This window comes from Salvelinus alpinus, chromosome 12 (assembly GCF_045679555.1).
Source record: "Salvelinus alpinus chromosome 12, SLU_Salpinus.1, whole genome shotgun sequence".
In the NCBI taxonomy this organism is placed as follows: domain Eukaryota; kingdom Metazoa; phylum Chordata; class Actinopteri; order Salmoniformes; family Salmonidae; genus Salvelinus; species Salvelinus alpinus.
Genome location: NC_092097.1, coordinates 16,416,647 through 16,433,833, shown reverse-complemented (window position 1 = coordinate 16,433,833; position 17,187 = coordinate 16,416,647). Strand labels below are relative to the sequence as shown.

Here is a 17,187-nt window from a genome sequence, read left to right as displayed (position 1 = left end):
ATTGAAAGTGTTCCGGGAGAGTTTATATAGTCGCCGAACCTGATCACGCCCATTTTAGATGACTGGCCTATGGGCAATGATTCTGGATGACCATTTTTTTCTAACGCAGTAAAGCCCGCCCCCACGCGTTCTTCTTGCACCTGCTTTTGTCCTTTACTACACAAAGACAAGTAATAACTGTAGGTCTACAGCCCGCCTCACGCACATGTTACATTTTATCACTCTCGTAGTAATAGAGAAACAACTCTCTATCTCGTCTGTTGTACCTTAAAGATACATTTGTTGACTTCATTTTGATTTTGTTTTGCAATTTTCTATAACCATATGCTGCACATGTGATATGCCTAATGATTGTAATGGCTCAACAATAGTGTACCACAGTATGCGTCACAATACTGACACCTCCACTGTGACGCTATTTTGACTATGCCTGCTAAAACGCATTACACATGTGTCTTATAGTTCATCTTGTCATTCTTCTCACTGTCATAAATTCTAAATTGTAATTTCAGTTTTTAGACTTAGCCTACAAGGGGTTCTCAATATAAGTGGCACAAACACATGTGATTCCAATATACGAATTACATGGATTTCACCTTCAAGGTTAGTATATACCACAATAATGATAGCCTATAAGCCAAATTGTACACCTCAGTAGCAATGGGTTACAGACGGCCGTGTTTTCCGGTCAACCCATTCATATAACGAGGATGATACATAGCATTATAATAGGCCCGCCAAAGACGAGCGCCCTTTAGGTTATTAATAACAAGGTATTTTTGCCAGCGCCCATCATAAAACAAATGCTTGGCTCACATTGATTACAAGAGTGATAACAGCGTGCAAATACCGCATAACTCTGTTTACTTAAACATTGCCGTTATATGATTCAGAGGGAGTTCACAGACTCGTAAATGGTGTGTGTCTGTCAGACAAGATTGTAGGCTATAACGCCACGTTCAAAACAACTGGGTACTCGGAAATCTCCGACTTCCGACTTCAATGCGCACAAGACAATTGGGAACTCGACAACAAAAAAGAGCTCCGACTGGAAAAAATCGTTTAACGGTTATCCAACTAGGAATTCCAAGTCGGAAACTTGGGCATCTTTCTAGAGCTCTGACTTTCCGACCTGAAGATCACTGACATCACGATTTGACCTCATTTTTTCAGAGTTCCCAGTTGTCTTGAAAGCACCATATGCAAGTATATCATCCTGAGACTCAGCAATTCATTTTTGTCCTCTAGTGGACATCAGTTCTTGGTCCGTATCTCTGAGGCCATACAGGCCACTGTATTAAGTCCTGTTGTCCCTTTTCAGAGGACATTCTGCAGGCTTTTCATTGATATCACGTGTAGGGGTGTGACCTTGACAACTTTATCTTCCTGGTTCATACAAAAATGTTTGTCATCAAAATTAGCACATTTGATGGACATTTTAAAAGTAGTGTGTGTAATTATTAATCATCATTTTTGTGAGTTTGATATTCAAATTGTTTCTAGTAAGTGAATATCTCAGGAATAGTTAAGTGAGTTGTCAGGACTGTGTAATAATTTTCACATTAAATAAGAGCTAAATAAGAGCTTATCAAGAAATGTCCTCTGTAGTGGACACCGGATGCTGCAACTATGTTTTTCACCTACTGTACCCATTAACTGTAATGTTAATTTTTCATATTTACTTCCTTTCATATGTATTTACCACTATGGCGGACCATTTTGCACTTACAATAAAAGATAAATAACAATGTTTTGTCTATTTTTTTCTTGGTAACCTTTCCCAACTCCCTAAAAAAAAATTTTTTTTTAAATAATCCCCCCCAAACAATTATCAGGAGGATAGGGAGGGGAGTAGAGCTATCCCGTAAAAGAAAGGTTATTGGGGTTAAGTTATTGCTCAAAAACAGTCAAGTCTTTCTTTTTGGAATAACCTACCCTCTGAATTTATCACTAACGGTTTAAGCCACGGCTTAATGTTACACTGGTTGCCATGTTCACAGTGACCTCCAGTAGTATATAAATTATTGGTTAATTGTTCGGAGGAACATCAGTTAGGGCTGAGTAGGGTCTGGAGAACATGCCAGGGCAAGTACCAGAATTGTGGGTCACCACCATTACTCCTGAATAAGACATTCATAGGACTCTACTTACTACAGGAGCATGGTACAGCATGGTACAGTGTTAGCTGGTCTACTATTAAACAACTTGACACACTGACAACCACATCATTTATGAAAATATGGCGTGGAGAGGGTAGAGGTAATAAAATATTGGGTTTCAAATGATGGATTGTGACCTGTGTGGCTGGAAATATTGGTTTGTTTAAATTGACAAGGCCTTTTTGATGAAAGCACAGCACCGTTTGTGAGGAGCCAGTGGACAGTAACACTAACTTCCAATCCTTGGTGCTTTGGAGCACATCTGCTAAGTACCCAGGCCCTGGCTGGCAGCAAGACACTAATGACCACAATATAAGGCATTTCAGTCACACCTTCTCCATGACCAGCATCTATTCACACATGGCTTTTGTAGCTCCCCACCACCCCTTCTTCATATCCTACTGATAAATCCCCAATATCAGACTCCTTTCCCACTCCAATTCAAGACTCACCTGATGAATCAAACTGCACTGCGTTGATCCTCAACTGACCTCCCAACCTTTCTCTCTCTGTCTGTGTCACCGCAGGCGCAGGGGCTAACTGAAAGACAAAACATACCACCTAGTGGCCAATTAAAGAGCATCATGGTCATGTTAGCTCCAATTTGAAGTTGATACAGTTGAAGTTGGAAGTTTACATACACTTTAGCCAAATACATTTAAACTCAGTTTTTCACAATTCCTGACATATAATCCCAGTAAAATGTCCATGTTTTAGGTCAGTTAGGGTCACCACTTTATTTTAAGAATGTGAAATGTCAGAATAATAGCAGAGAGAATGATTTATTTCAGCTTTTATTTCTTTCATCACATTCCCAGTGGGTCAGAAGTTTACATACACTCAATTAGTATTTGGTAGCATTGCCTTTCAATTGTTTAACTTGGGTCAAAAGTTTCGGGTAGCTTTCCACAAGCTTCCCACAATAAGTTGGGTGAATTTTGGACCATTCCTCCTGACAGAGCTGGTGTAACTGAGTCAGGTTTGTAGGCCTCCTTGCTCGCACACGCTTTTTCAGTTCTGCCCACAAATTTTCTATAGGATTGAGGTCAGGGCTTTGTGATGGCCACTCCAATACCTTGACATTGTTGTCCTTGAGCTATTTTGCCACAACTTTGGGAAATATGCTTGGGATCATTGTCCGTTTGGAAGACCCATTTGAGATGTTCAGATGTTGCTTCAATATATCCAGATAATTTTCCTCCCTCATGATGCTATCTATTTTGTGAAGTGCACCAGTCCCTCCTGCAGCAAAGCACCCCCACAACATGATGCTGCCACCCCTGTGCTTCATGGTTGAGATGGTGTTCTTCGGCTTGCAAGCATCCCCCTTTTTCCTCCAAACATAATGATGGTCATTATGGCCAAACAGTTCTATTTTGTTTCATCAGACCAGAGGACATTTCTCCAAAAAGTACAACCTTTGTCCCCATGTGCAGTTGCAAACCGTAGTCTGGCTTTTTTTATGGCGGTTTTGGTGCAGTGGCTTCTTCCGTGCTGAGCTGCCTATCAGGTTATGTTGATATAGGATTCGTTTTACTGTGGATATAGATACTTTTGTACCTGTTTCCTCCAGCACCTTCAGTGTCCTTTGCTGTTGTTCTGGGAATGATTTGCAATTTTCGCACCAAAGTACGTTCATCTCTAGGAGACAAAACACGTTTCCTTCCTGAGCGGTATGACGGCTGTGTGGTCCCATGGTGTTTATACTTGCGTACTATTGCTTGTACAGATGAACGTGGCACCTTCAGGCATTTGGAAATTGCTCCCAAGGATGAACCTGACTTGTGGAGGTCTACAATTTTTTTTTTGAGGTCTTGGTGGATTTCTTTTGATTTTCCCATGATGTCAAGCAAAGAGGCACTGAGTTTGAAGATAGGCCTTGAAATACATCCACAGGTAAACCTCCAATTGATTCAAATGATGTCAATTAGCCTTTCAGAAGCTTCTAAAGCCATGACATCATTTTCTGGAATTTTCCAAGCTGTTTAAAGGCACAGTCAGCTTAGTGTATGTAAACTTCTGACCCACTGGAATTGTGATACAGTGAATTATAAGTGAAATAATCTGTCTGTAAACAATTGTTGGAAAAATTACTTGTGTCATGCACAAAGTAGATGTCCTAACCGACTTGCCAAAACTATAGTTTGTTGACAAGAAATTTGTGGAGTGGTTGAAAAATGAGTTTTAATGTATGTAAACTTCAGACTTCAACTGTATATTCATTCTGTAATCGTAGCTATACACATTTATTTACAAAGCACTGATAAAAGTAAACAGGTCAACATTAAGAAACATGGTCATACGGGAACCTGGTTAATTCCATAGTAATGCATGCTGCACATACTGTGGACGTGAGAATCCAAATTCAGTCAACCAATGCACCAAACAGAATAAACTTTATTTTATGCAGGTGTTTCTCAAAATGGAACAGAAATGTGGGGGGAAATTTGGGGAGTATCCAGTGTAAATATATTTATTTCATATTTGATATGTGGTAAACGAGCTACACCACGGAGTGACACCAAATCAAATGAGAACGTAATGTCTTTGGAAGGCAGTGTAAAAATAAAGAGCTGCACATATGAATGACATAAAACAACAACATGGTCGCATTCCCCTGCTCAGACGTTGCTGCTGCATGCCATATCTTACAACGCCGTGATAGGTATCAGCAACCGCATCATATGTTTTTGCAATCTGGTGCCCGACGGCACTGTCGATGACGTGGCACGCAACCATTGGTTGATGCATGCAATGTCTAAGCAGGGGAACACGACCATGACCGACAATAACCCATCCCCCATTATGACCTCATAAGACCAATAGTCAAGCAGCTGTCATCAGTACTGGGCCGGTCGTCTCCTCTGATTGGTCCATGCATAGTTTGCAACACCATGCCATAGGTCCAGGTGTTTGCCAAGAGGAAGGTGTCTCTCTCTCTCTTCAGCGTTTGCGCACACTAAAGCAGCAGGTCCTCAACAGATGGGACTCAACGGATCTAAAGACAGGAGAGAGCAGTCAGTCATCTCAGTCATGTGTTTGTGTCCCTTTTTGCCACAGAACATAAAAGTTTCTAAACCAGCCACGCACAAAATATTTGTAAAATAATATTGCATAATTAATTTCAAATGAATGTTTTCCCTTAATTACATACAGATGAAACACTGAAAAATAGTTATCTACTCTGATTCAATACATCAAAAAGTTCTTAATTTCTGAATGTGAAAAGAAATACAATACAAATCCTTATCTTTCCCCCAAATTCAGGAGTTGTGTCAAAGTAAAACCTTCTCAAAACGAGCCTTGAGGAAATCACTCACCTATCAAGGGATAAGGAAGCCTATATGCACAGCATAGAATAGTTTAAACCTAAACTGACAGCCTGACTTCAAGTCAGTACAACTGTCACTGCAAACTTAGAAGTTTTCAGTGCTGCTGTGTAGCGCTATCACACTACTCTCAAAACAGCCAAACTCCTGACAGCCCACATCCCTGCATTCAAATAATCATGGGATGCTGATAAAGGCACCAGGAAGTGATGAGCTTGGAACTATAAGGTTCAATCTGCATCTTTTTCAAAATTGAGTTATTGACATATAGCTTTGTTCTGTTCAATGTTCTCTCAACACTGAGTACACCTTACTAATATTGACTTGCACAAGGTGTCAAAAACATTCCATAGGGATGCTGGTCCATGTTGACTCCAATGCTTCCAACAGTCATGTCAAGTGGGCTGGATGTCCTGTAGGTAGTGGACCATTCTTGATACACATGGGAAATACAGCAGTGTTGCAGTTCTTGACACAAACCGGTGCTCCTGTCACCTACTAGCATACCCCATTCAAAAGGCACTTACATGTTTTGTCTTTCCCATTCAACCTCTGAATGGCACACATACACAATAAATGTCTCAAGGCTTAAAAATCCTTCTTTAACCTGTCTCTTCCCCTTCATCTACACCGAAGTGGATTTAACAAGTGACATCAATAAGGGATCATAGCTTTCACCTGGATTCACCTGGTCAGTCTATGTCATGGGATGAGCAGGTGTTCCTTATATTTGTGTACAGTACTCTCAGTGTATATAGTACTCTCAATACCCCAATTCATGTTGTTAAATTTAAAAGAATACAAGATAAAAATGGCTGACACCACTCAAACCAATGAGGGTTCGGAACTTTAAAGCCAATTATCGCCAAGAATCATCTTTTGTAAATATAAACTTTTGTCCCAAGCTCTTTACAACGGTAGTGAGGATGGGGGGGCAGCCCCCTTTGGCAACATTGTCCCCAAGGTTGAAGCCTGCTTGACAGAGATGCTAAGCTGCTAGCCATCAAGCTAACGAAGTTGGTTCCAGATGAGTTTTGCAATGAAGCCCTCTTTGTCTGGAGAAATAAATGAAAGGTTCCAGCGGTGTAGCGGCTTTGTTTCGGGACAAACCGGATCACTCAGAGTTCCAATGTGGCCATTGTTTGCTAACTGAGGATTACAGGCTTGAGGTGGCTTCCTTGATCACGTAGGTCGCCAGCCTATGTAAGAAGCTGCGGAAAACGCAGAGTGGAATGTTAAAATTTTCTACACCGGTTGCTGGACGGCGTTCGCGCTTGTTGGATGCATCTCCGCCTTGTCATTTGTCATTAGCCGACTGCCCGTTGTTGCCTGGAGTGCCCCCATCTGATAGCAGAGTCGAAAGAGCACCACAAGAGGAGCAAGGCAATCAACGATGGTCGCATGTCACGAGCCGTGGAAGCCAAAGACATCGGCCTCCCGCAAAGCAGTCTACACTCCCAACGAGAGGCCCGGAGCAGATACAAACAACAAATAGTTTCGCCCTCCTGGAGCCTGATCTTCCTGCACCTTCGTTGCTGGGGGTGCCTGTGGCCGCAGTGCCTATTACTACGATTTCGAAGTCGACGTCGGCAACCTTACGTACCTGCTATGGATCGAGCGGGGCTTCTCCATCTGTCGGGCTCAAGTTATCCTGCCTCTCGCCCGTCCATAAAGGGTTTCCCGAATCCTGTGAAATGTGGGAGTAGGCGGATTTCCTCGTCCTTCTCGCCAGCCGTGATTTTGGGCAGCTCCATGGTAAGAAATGTGACCTGGTGCAAAACAGTGTCCTATCCCGGAGCGCGAGTAAATGACATTACTAAGCTGCTCCCGAATGTACTAAATCGATTCTGTTGTAGTCCATGTGGGTTTTAATGACATTATGACAGGCAGCTCTGAACAATTGAGACAATAACTTATCAATGACCCAAGCCCAGCTCACATAACCCCAACCATTGTGACGCAGAGTTGTCATAATGCTTCTGCAAATGTACATTACACCAGGAGCGTTGGTAGACACAATGTAAGTAACATAATTTATGTTCCTCTAACTTCCCTGAATGCCTCTGCTGATCCTACAGCTATTGTATGTAGTAATTGTGCCTATGAACCAGATTTGTACTGTTAGCACTGAGGCGGTGTGCCCTAGTAGGAAGTCCACTGTGTGCAACTCACCCTGCACTAACATAAATGACATGAGCATATCTACTTCTGCTAAGCTTCCTAGTAAAGCAATGAAAACAAGTAAGCATCCCAGAAGAAAAGTGATCAAAATAGCCCACGTTACCATATGTAGCTTAAGAAACAAGATTCATGAAATCAATAATTTGCAAGTAACAGATGGCATTCATATTCTGAAACTCACTTAGATAATACCTTTTATGATACAGTGGTAGCAATACAAGGTTATAATATTTACATAAAATATAGAAATGCCAAAGGTGGAGGTGTTGCTGTTTATATTCAGAACCACATTCCTGTAAAGATTAGAGAGGATCATGTTAAATACTGTTGAAGTAATCTGGCTACAGGTTCATTTGCCTCAGCTAATGCCCATTCTGGTGGGAAGCTGCTATAGACCATTAAGTGCTAACAGTCAGTATCTGGATAACATATGTGAAATTCTTGATAATGTATGTGATATCAACAGAGAGGTATATTTTCTGGGTGATTTAAATATTGACTGGCTTACATCAAGCTGTCCACTCAAGAAAAAGCTTCAAACTGTAACCAGTGCCTGCAACCTGGTTCAGGTTATCAGTCAACCTACCAGGGTAGTTACAAACAGCACAGAAATTAAATCATCAACATGTATTGATCACATCTTTACTAATGCTGCATAAATTAGCTTGAAAGCAGTATCCAGATCCATTGAAAGTAGTGATCACAATATAGTAGCCATATCTAGGAAAACCGAAGCGCCAAAGGCTGGGCCTAATATAGTGTATAAGAGGTTATATAATACGTTTTGTAGTGATTCCTATGTTGTTGATGTAAAGAGTATTTGTTGGTTCGTGGTGTGTAATGAGGAGCAAACAGACGCTGCACTAGATACATTTATGAAATTGCTTATTCCAGTTACTAATAAGCATACACCCATTAAGAAAATGACTGTAAAAACTGTTAAATCTCTGTGGTTCGATGAGGAATTGAAAAATTGTATGGTTGAGAGGGATGAGGCAAAAGGAATGGCAAATAAGTCTGGCTGCACAACCGATTGACAAATGTGCTGCGAAATGAGAAATCAAGTGACTAAACTGAATAAAAATAAACTACACTATGAAACAAAGATAAATGACATAACGAATTGATAGTAAAAAGCTTTGGGTACCTTAAATTACATTTTGGGAAAAAAGGCAAACTCAGCTCCATGATTCATTGAATCAGATGGCTCATTAAATCACAAAACTAACTGATATTCTCAACTACTATTACTGAGGATAATAGCGGATGATATTGCCACTCCTATTTGCCATATTTTCAATTTAAGCCTACTAGAAAGTGTGTGCCCCCAGGCTTGGAGGGAAGCTAAAGTCATTCCGCTACCTAAGAATAGTAAAGTCCCCTTTACTGGCTCAAATAGCCGACCAATCAGCCTGTTACCAACCATTAGTAAACTTTTGGGGAAAATTGTGTTTGACCAGATACAATGCTATTTTATAGTAAACAAATTGACAAACTTTCAGCATGATTATAGGGAAGGACATTCAACAAGCACAGCACTTACACAAATGACTAATGATTGGCTCAGAGAAATTGACGATAAAAAGATTGCGGGGGCTGTTTTGTGAGACTTCAGTGCGGCTTTGACATTATCGATCATAGTCTGCTGCTGGAAAAACTTGTGTTATGGCTTTACACCCCCTGCTACATTGTGGATCAAGAGTTACCTGTCTAACAGAACACAGAGGGTGTTCTTTAATGCAAGCCTCTCCAACATAATCTAGGTAGAATCAGGAATTCCCCAGGGCAGCTGTCTAGGCCTCTTACTTTTGAAAATCTGTACTAATGACATGCCACCGGCTTTGAGTAAAGCCAGTGTGTATGTATGCGGATGATTCAATACTATAAAGGTCAGCTATTACATTGACTGAAATGACTGCAACACTTAACAAAGAGTTGAGGTTAGTTTCAGAGTGGGTGGCAAAGAATAAGTTAGTCCTAAATATTTCTGAAACTAAAATCATTGAATTTGGGACAAATCATTCACTAAACCTCCACTAAATTTTGTAATAAATAATGTGGAAATTGAGCTAGTTGAGGTGACTAAACTGCTTGGAGTAACCCTGGATTGTCAACTGTTATGGTCAAAACATATTGTCCATAATAATGCGCTGCTCTACCTTCAAATTAAAATTAAAAAAATGTTTATTGATCACATACACATGGTTAGCAGATGTTAATGTGAGTGTAGCGAAATGCTTGTGCTTCTAGTTCCGACAGTGCAGTAATATCTAACAAGTAATCTAACATTTCCCCAACAACTACACACACATATACATGTACAGTATATACAGTGGGGAGAAGTATTTGATAACCTGCAAAATTGGCAGTGTTTCCTACTTACAAAGCATGTAGAGGTCTGTAATTTTTAGGTCCTGCCGTGTAGTTCTAGGCTGATCCCTCACCTTCCTCATGATCATTGATGCCCCACGAGGTGAGATCTTGCATGGAGCCCCAGACCGAGGGTGATTGACCGTCATCTTGAACTTCTTCCATTTTCTAATAATGGCGCCAACAGTTGTTGCCTTCTCACCAAGCTGCTTGCCTATTGTCCTGTAGCCCATCCCTGCCTTGTGCAGGTCTACAATTTTATCCCTGATGTCCTTACACAGCTCTCTGGTCTTGGCCATTGTGGAGAGGTTGGAGTCTGTTTGATTGAGTGTGTGGACAGGTGCAGTTAATACAGGTAATGAGTGGAGAACAGGAGGGCTTCTTAAAGAAAAACTAACAGGTCTGTGAGAGCCGGAATTCTTACTGGTTGGTAGGTGATCAAATACTTATATCATGCAATAAAATGGAAATTAATTACTTAAAAATCATACAATGTGATTTTCTGGATTTTTGTTTTAGATTCCGTCTCTCACAGTTGAAGTGTACCTATGATAAAAATTACAGACCTCTACATGCTTTGTAAGTAGGAAAACCTGCAAAATCGTCAGTGTGTCAAATACTTGTTTTCCCCACTGTATATACGCATTCGTGTTTTCCCCACTGTATATATATATATATATATATATATATATGGATGAGCGATGGCCGAGCGGCAAGGTGCAATAGATGGTATAAAATACAGTATATACATATGATGAGTAATGTAAGATAAGCAAACTTTATTAAAGTGGCATTATTTAAAGTGCCATTGTTTAAGGTGAATAGTGATCCATTTATTAAAGTGGCCAGTGATTGGGTCTCAATGTTGGCAGCAGCCTCTGAGTTAGTGATTGCAGTTTAGCCGTCTGATGGACTTGAGATTGAAAAACAGCTTCTGTCTCTCTGTCCCAGCTTTCTGGATGGTAGCGGGGTGAACAAGCAGTGGCTCGGGTGGATGTTGTCCTTGATGATCTTTTTGGCCTTCCTGTGACATTGGGTGCCGTCGGTGTTATGGAGGGCAGGTAGTTTGCCCCCGGTGATGCATTGTGCAGACCGCACCACCCTCTGGAGAGCCTTGCCATTGAGTGCGATGCAGTTGCGTACCAGGCGGTGATACAGGCGGTGATGCTCTTGATTGTGCATCTGTAAAAGTTTGTCAGGGTTTTGGGTGACATGCCAAATTTCTTCAGCCTCCTGAGGTTGAAGATTCGCTCCTGTGCCTTCTTCACCACACTGTCTGTGTGGGTGGACCATTCCAGTTTGTCTGTGATGTGTACGCCGAGGAACTTTCCACCTTCTCCACTGCTGTCCCTTTTGATGTGGATAGGGTGTGCTCCCTCTGCTGTTTCCTGAAGTCCACGATCATCTCCTTTGTTTTGTTGACGTTGAGTGAGAGGTTGTTTTCATGGCACGACACTCCGAGGGCCCTCACCTCCTGCCTGTAGGCTGTCTCGTCGTTGTTGGTAATCAAGCCCACTACTGTTGTGTTGTCTGCCAACTTGATGATTGAGTTAGAGGCGTGCATGGCCACGCATTCGTGGGTGAACAGGGAGTACAGTAGGGGACTGAGCACTCACCCTTGTGGGGCCCTAGTGTTGAGGGTCAGCAAAGTGGAGATGTTGTTTCCTAACTTCACCAGCTGGGGGAGGCCCGTCAGAAAGTCCAGGACCCAATTGCACAGGATGGGGTTGAAACCCAGGGCCTCCAGCTTGATTATGAGCTTGGAGAGTACAGTGCCTTGCAAAAGTATTCACCCCCCTTGGCATTTTTCCTATTTTGTTGCATTACAACCTGCAATTTTAAATTGATTTTTATTTGGATTTCATGTAGTGGACAAACACAAAATAGTCCAAATTGGTGAAGTAAAATGGAAAAAAATTACTTGTTTAAAAAAATTATACAAAATAAAAAACGGAAAAGTGGTGGGTGCATATGTATTCACCCCCTTTGCTATGAAGCCTCAAAATAAGATCTGGTGCAAACAATTACCTTCAGAAGTCACATAATTAGTTAAATAAAGTCCACCTGTGTGCAATCTAAGTGTCACATGATCTCAGTATATTTACACCTGTTCTGAAAGGCCCCAGAGTCTGCAACACCACTAAGCAAGCAGCACTATGAAGACCAAGGAGCTCTCCAAACAGATCAGAGACAAAGTTGTGGAGAAGTACAGATCAGGGTTGGGTTATAAAAAAATATCCGAAACTTTGAACATCCTTCGGAGCACCATTAAATCCATTATTAAAAATGTTTAAGAACATGGTACCACAACAAACCTACCAAGAGAAGGCCGCCCACCAAAACTCACGGACCAGGCAAGAAGGGCATTAATCACAGAGGGAACAAAGAGACCAAAGATAAACCTGAAGGAGCTGCAAACTACTAGTCATTTAGTTCCGTTATCTTTGCCTTCTTGGGTACAGCAACAATGGTGGCCATCTTGAAGCATGTGGGGACAGCAGACTAGGATAGGGAGCAATTGAATATGTCCGTAAACACACCTGCTAGCTGGTCTGCGCATGCTCTGAGGACGCCATCTGGGCCAGCAGCCTTGTGAGGGTTAACATGTTTGAATGTTTTATGTCGGCCACGGAGAAGGAGAGGGGGCACAGTCCTTGTTAGCGGGCCGCGATGGTGGCACTGTATTATCCTCAAAGCGGGCAAAGAAGGTGTTTAGTTTGTCTGGAAGCGTGACGTCGGTGTCCGTGATGTGGCTGGTTTTCTTTTTGTAGTCAGAGCCTATTACTGTGACCCTCATATTGGCTATTCAGTAGCTACCTCCCAAGTCGTTGCGGGACAGTAGTGCTTGGCAAGCGGGAGAGAAGGACAGTGTCCTGGTGTTGTTGCCATTCATGTCCTCCCATTGAGTAGACTGTATGTATGCATCAAGGTGACATCTAGATGGTTATCAATAATAGTTATTTCTTGTGTAGGCTGCTATCCTAAAATTGCCGGTGACACCATGATACAGCTGCCCAGCGGCAGGCACCTCAGCTAGGCGAAGTAGTCTGAATTAATCTAAGTTAAATAAAGAAATCTGTCATTCAGTTTGACGTTTTTGCAGAGGTCTCAGTCGCACAATTTTACATACTAAGATTTTCATATATACTCCCTCTCCGGCGCTCAAGGTCTCCAGTCTACTTATTATTATGCACACCTGTCACCATCGTTACGCTCCTCATCAGACTCAACTGGACTCCATCACCTTCCTGATTACCTTCCCTATAACTGCCACTCCATTTGGACTCTGTGTTCCATGTCACTGCACTACTCTTGTTTTGGTCCATGTTTATTTCTTAAATTATTCACTCCCTGTACTTGCTTCCTGCGCATGATAACTAGTCGTCTCTCGTTGAATGACAAACACTTCATGTTCCCACTCCTACTAGGAGTAGTATTGGAGTAGTAATCACCGGCAAAGGGGCGTAGACTTCAGCTATCTAACTTCGATGTCAATAAAAAAAAATGTTGTGCAAAAAGACACAAAAAAACCTGTCGAAGACAAAACAAACGTCACAACATGTAGTCATAACATATGCGCAAATTGTTTCAACTGGGAAGCATATGATAAGCTTTATCGACTCGTCATGCAGCCCAATCAGCCACACAAAATGGTATTGAGTGGCAACAAATCTGCCCAATTAGCTGATTCGCTTTCCACACACCCATTCCTTTTCGACACACCCACTCACCCTTACTCAGGTCAACATATTGGGCTACAGCTACCCATACCTGCAATTAGAGCCTTTGAAGCCACCGGCGGACATATTGGCACTCCTCAGAAGGAGCAGTCATCCATAGGAATGAGTGCAATTCTACAGTATTTCAATAAATGTAAAGGACACAATTATATACTGAACAAAAATATAAACGCAAATGCAACAATTTCAAAGATTTTACTGAGTTATAGTTAATAAGGAAATCAGTCAATTTAAATAATTTAATTAGGTCCTAATCTATGGATTTCACACAACTGGGAATACAGATAAGCATCTGTAGTCACAGATACCTTAAAAAAGGGGCGTGGATCAGAAAATCAGTCAGCATCTGGTGTGACCACCATTTGCCTCATGCCGTGCGACACATCTCCTTCGCAGGCTTTGATCGGGCTGTTGATTGTGGCCTGTGGAATGTTGTCCCACTCCTCTTCAATGGTTGTGCGAAGTTGCTGGATATTGGCAGGAACTGGAACATGCTGTCGTACACATCGATCCAGAGTATCCCAAACATGCTAAATCGGTGACATGTCTGGTGTGTTTGCAGGCCATGGAAGAACTGGGACATTTTCAGCATCCAGGAATTATTTACAGATCCTTGCGACATGGGGCTGTGCATTATCATGCTGAAACATGAGGTGATGGAGGTGATGAATGGCACGACAATGGGCCTCAGGATCGCGTCACAGTATCTCTGTGCATTCAAATTGCCATCGATAAAATGCAATTGTGTTTGTTGTCCGTAGCTTATGCCTACTCATACCATAACGCTACTGCCTCCATGGTTCACTCTGTTCACAATGTTGACATCAACAAACCACTCGCCCACACGATGCCATACACACTTTCTGCCATCTTCCCTTTGCACAAAAAGCTTATTTCTCTCAAATTTGGACCTACTGCCAAATTCTCTAAAACAACGTTAGAGGCAGCTTATGGTAGAGAAATTAACATTCAATTCTCTGGCAACAGCTCTGGTGAACATTCCTGCAGTCAGCATGCCAATTACACGCTCCATCAAAACATGAGACCTCTGTGGCATTATGTTGTGTGACAAAACGGCACATTTTAAACTGGCCTTTTGTCGTCCCCAGCACAAGGTGCATCTGTGTAATGATCATGCTGTTTAATCATCTTTTTCATATGCCACACCTGTCAGGTGGATGGATTATCTTGGCAAAGGATAAATGCTTACTAACAGGGATATAAACAAATTTGTGCACAAAATTTGAGAGAAATAAGCTTTTTGTGCTTATGGAAAATGTCTGGTATCTTTTATTTTAGCTCATGAAACATGGGACCAACACTTTGCGTTAATATTTTTGTTCAGTTATAGTTATGTTTTCATCTTGTATTGTAGTAACACTCAAGCATGTTTTCGCCATGAGGACTATTTCATCACTCAGATTGTTTAGACTCTAAAAAAATATTTGACTTTGTGCAGTATCTACAATCTAAGTGTTTATCCAACTTTCTTGTCGTTTTTCTGTTTGACTTAATATGGTAATTTATTTTAGGTCAAATCATGGTTGATATGCATAAAACATGACTTAATAATAAGACATTAATACATCAGTGCATTATCACTTATCTACCTACAACATATTTGGCTGGACAGCAAATAAATCTTATAGCCATTTTTCTCAGTTTCACTGTTTGTGTAGTTACTGCTCTTTGCCTTTCTATGGCAGAGCGGGTAACTGCATTCAAAACCTGGTGGAACAAAGCCAAAATGTTTGTTTACATTGGTTTTTACTTGGATTTTATAGTTACTGCAAATTTTACAATCAATTTTCTCTGAAACAGAACATAATTGAACCTGGACACTGTCACAAGATAACAGATACCACAAAGCCTAATTTCAGTCTCAACTCAATTTTGACCAAAAGCGTAGTTACTGCATTTTGCCTTTATAGGGCAGAATGCATAGCATTAGCAATCCAGGGTTTCTATATACATGATTGGTAGTTACACTAGGAAGATTTTACTTGACACCCCATTATTTACCCCCCAAAAATGTATATATATATATATATATATACACAGTACCAGTCAAAAGTTGACACACCTACTCATTCAAGGGTTTTTCTAGATTTTTTTACTATTTTCTACATTGTATAATAATAGTGAAGACATCAAAATTATGAAATAACACATATGGAATCATGTAGTTACCGAAAAAGTGTTACACAAATACAAATATATTTTTGATTCTTCAAAGTAGACACCCTTTGCCTTGATGACAACTTTGCACTGACCTTCATGTCTTACTCCAATTAGGGGAGTGTGTTAGGGTGTTGGTGAAATGGTGAAATGGAGAAAGGTGGAGTCAGGCGCAGGACACAGAGATGAGTTTAGTCCGATAGTTTACTCAAAAAATGAGAGAATAATGTTCCAATACGGAACACAAAATCCAAAACACAAATAACACGAACCCACGTGACAAACAATAACGCACAAAACAGAGAGGGAAACCAGGGGGTTAAATAAGGAACATAATTAATGGAATAGAAATCAGGTGTGTAATAATGAAGACAAAACCAAACGAAAATGAAACATGGATCGGTGGCGACTAGAACGCCGGTGACGTCGCCCGCCGAACGCCGCCCGAACAAGGAGAGGGACCAACTTCGGCGGAAGTCGTGACAGAGTGGTGGTAGGGTTAGCGGAAAATAATAAAATAAATATATTAAAAAAATATCTATGTACAGTACCAGTCAAAGGTTTGGACACACCTACTCATTCAAGCGTTTTTCTTTATTTTTACTATTTTCTACACTGTAGAATAATAGTGAAGCTCATCCAGTTTGATTTCTATTTTGCCATACATTTTTAACTGTGCTGTTTCACAAAAGTTCTGAACCTATATACATTTTACAGACAGAGTATTTTACAGTTGTTATCTTGTTGTTATTAGTCCCACCCTTCAGCTCCGTTCAACTCCTCCCATCTATCTCTATTTGCCATATATATATTTAACTGTGCTGTGGTGCTTCAAAACAATTCTGAACCTTTCTATTCTCATAGTTTCATAGTTACAAATTGTAAATTAAAAATGAAAATGTTTGCTTAAATTATTATAATATTATTGATCGATTGACTATGACATTTCAAATCACCCAGTATTGCTCTCTGCAGGGTTAGCTCCAGGTAAATGTTGCAATTCTTCAGCCATTCCTGGACCTGAGACCAAAAACAAGCTACATATAGTATGGACAGTACCAAAACAAATTATCTAATTGTTCTGTGTCTTTACAGCAAAATATGCAAAGTTGGGAAGGTTGTATCCCCCACATATATAACATTCTGATGATTGCAAGAATGTTTTGTATAATAATTTAAATTGAAACATTTCTAAGTTTGAATCCGGCGTCGTTTTGCGCATCAGTTCAT

The 17,187-nt window shown here is 40.9% G+C and overlaps 1 long non-coding RNA gene across 1 annotated transcript; it reads right to left on the bottom strand.

Moving 5' to 3' along the window:
- Positions 1-4,536: 4,536 nt before the first annotated feature.
- On the bottom strand, positions 4,537-16,252 carry LOC139535226 (uncharacterized). The gene is made up of 2 exons (XR_011667085.1): positions 16,053-16,252; positions 4,537-5,157 (listed from the first exon to the last, which is right to left on the bottom strand). It is a non-coding gene; the product is annotated as an uncharacterized lncRNA (long non-coding RNA).
- Positions 16,253-17,187: the final 935 nt, after the last annotated feature.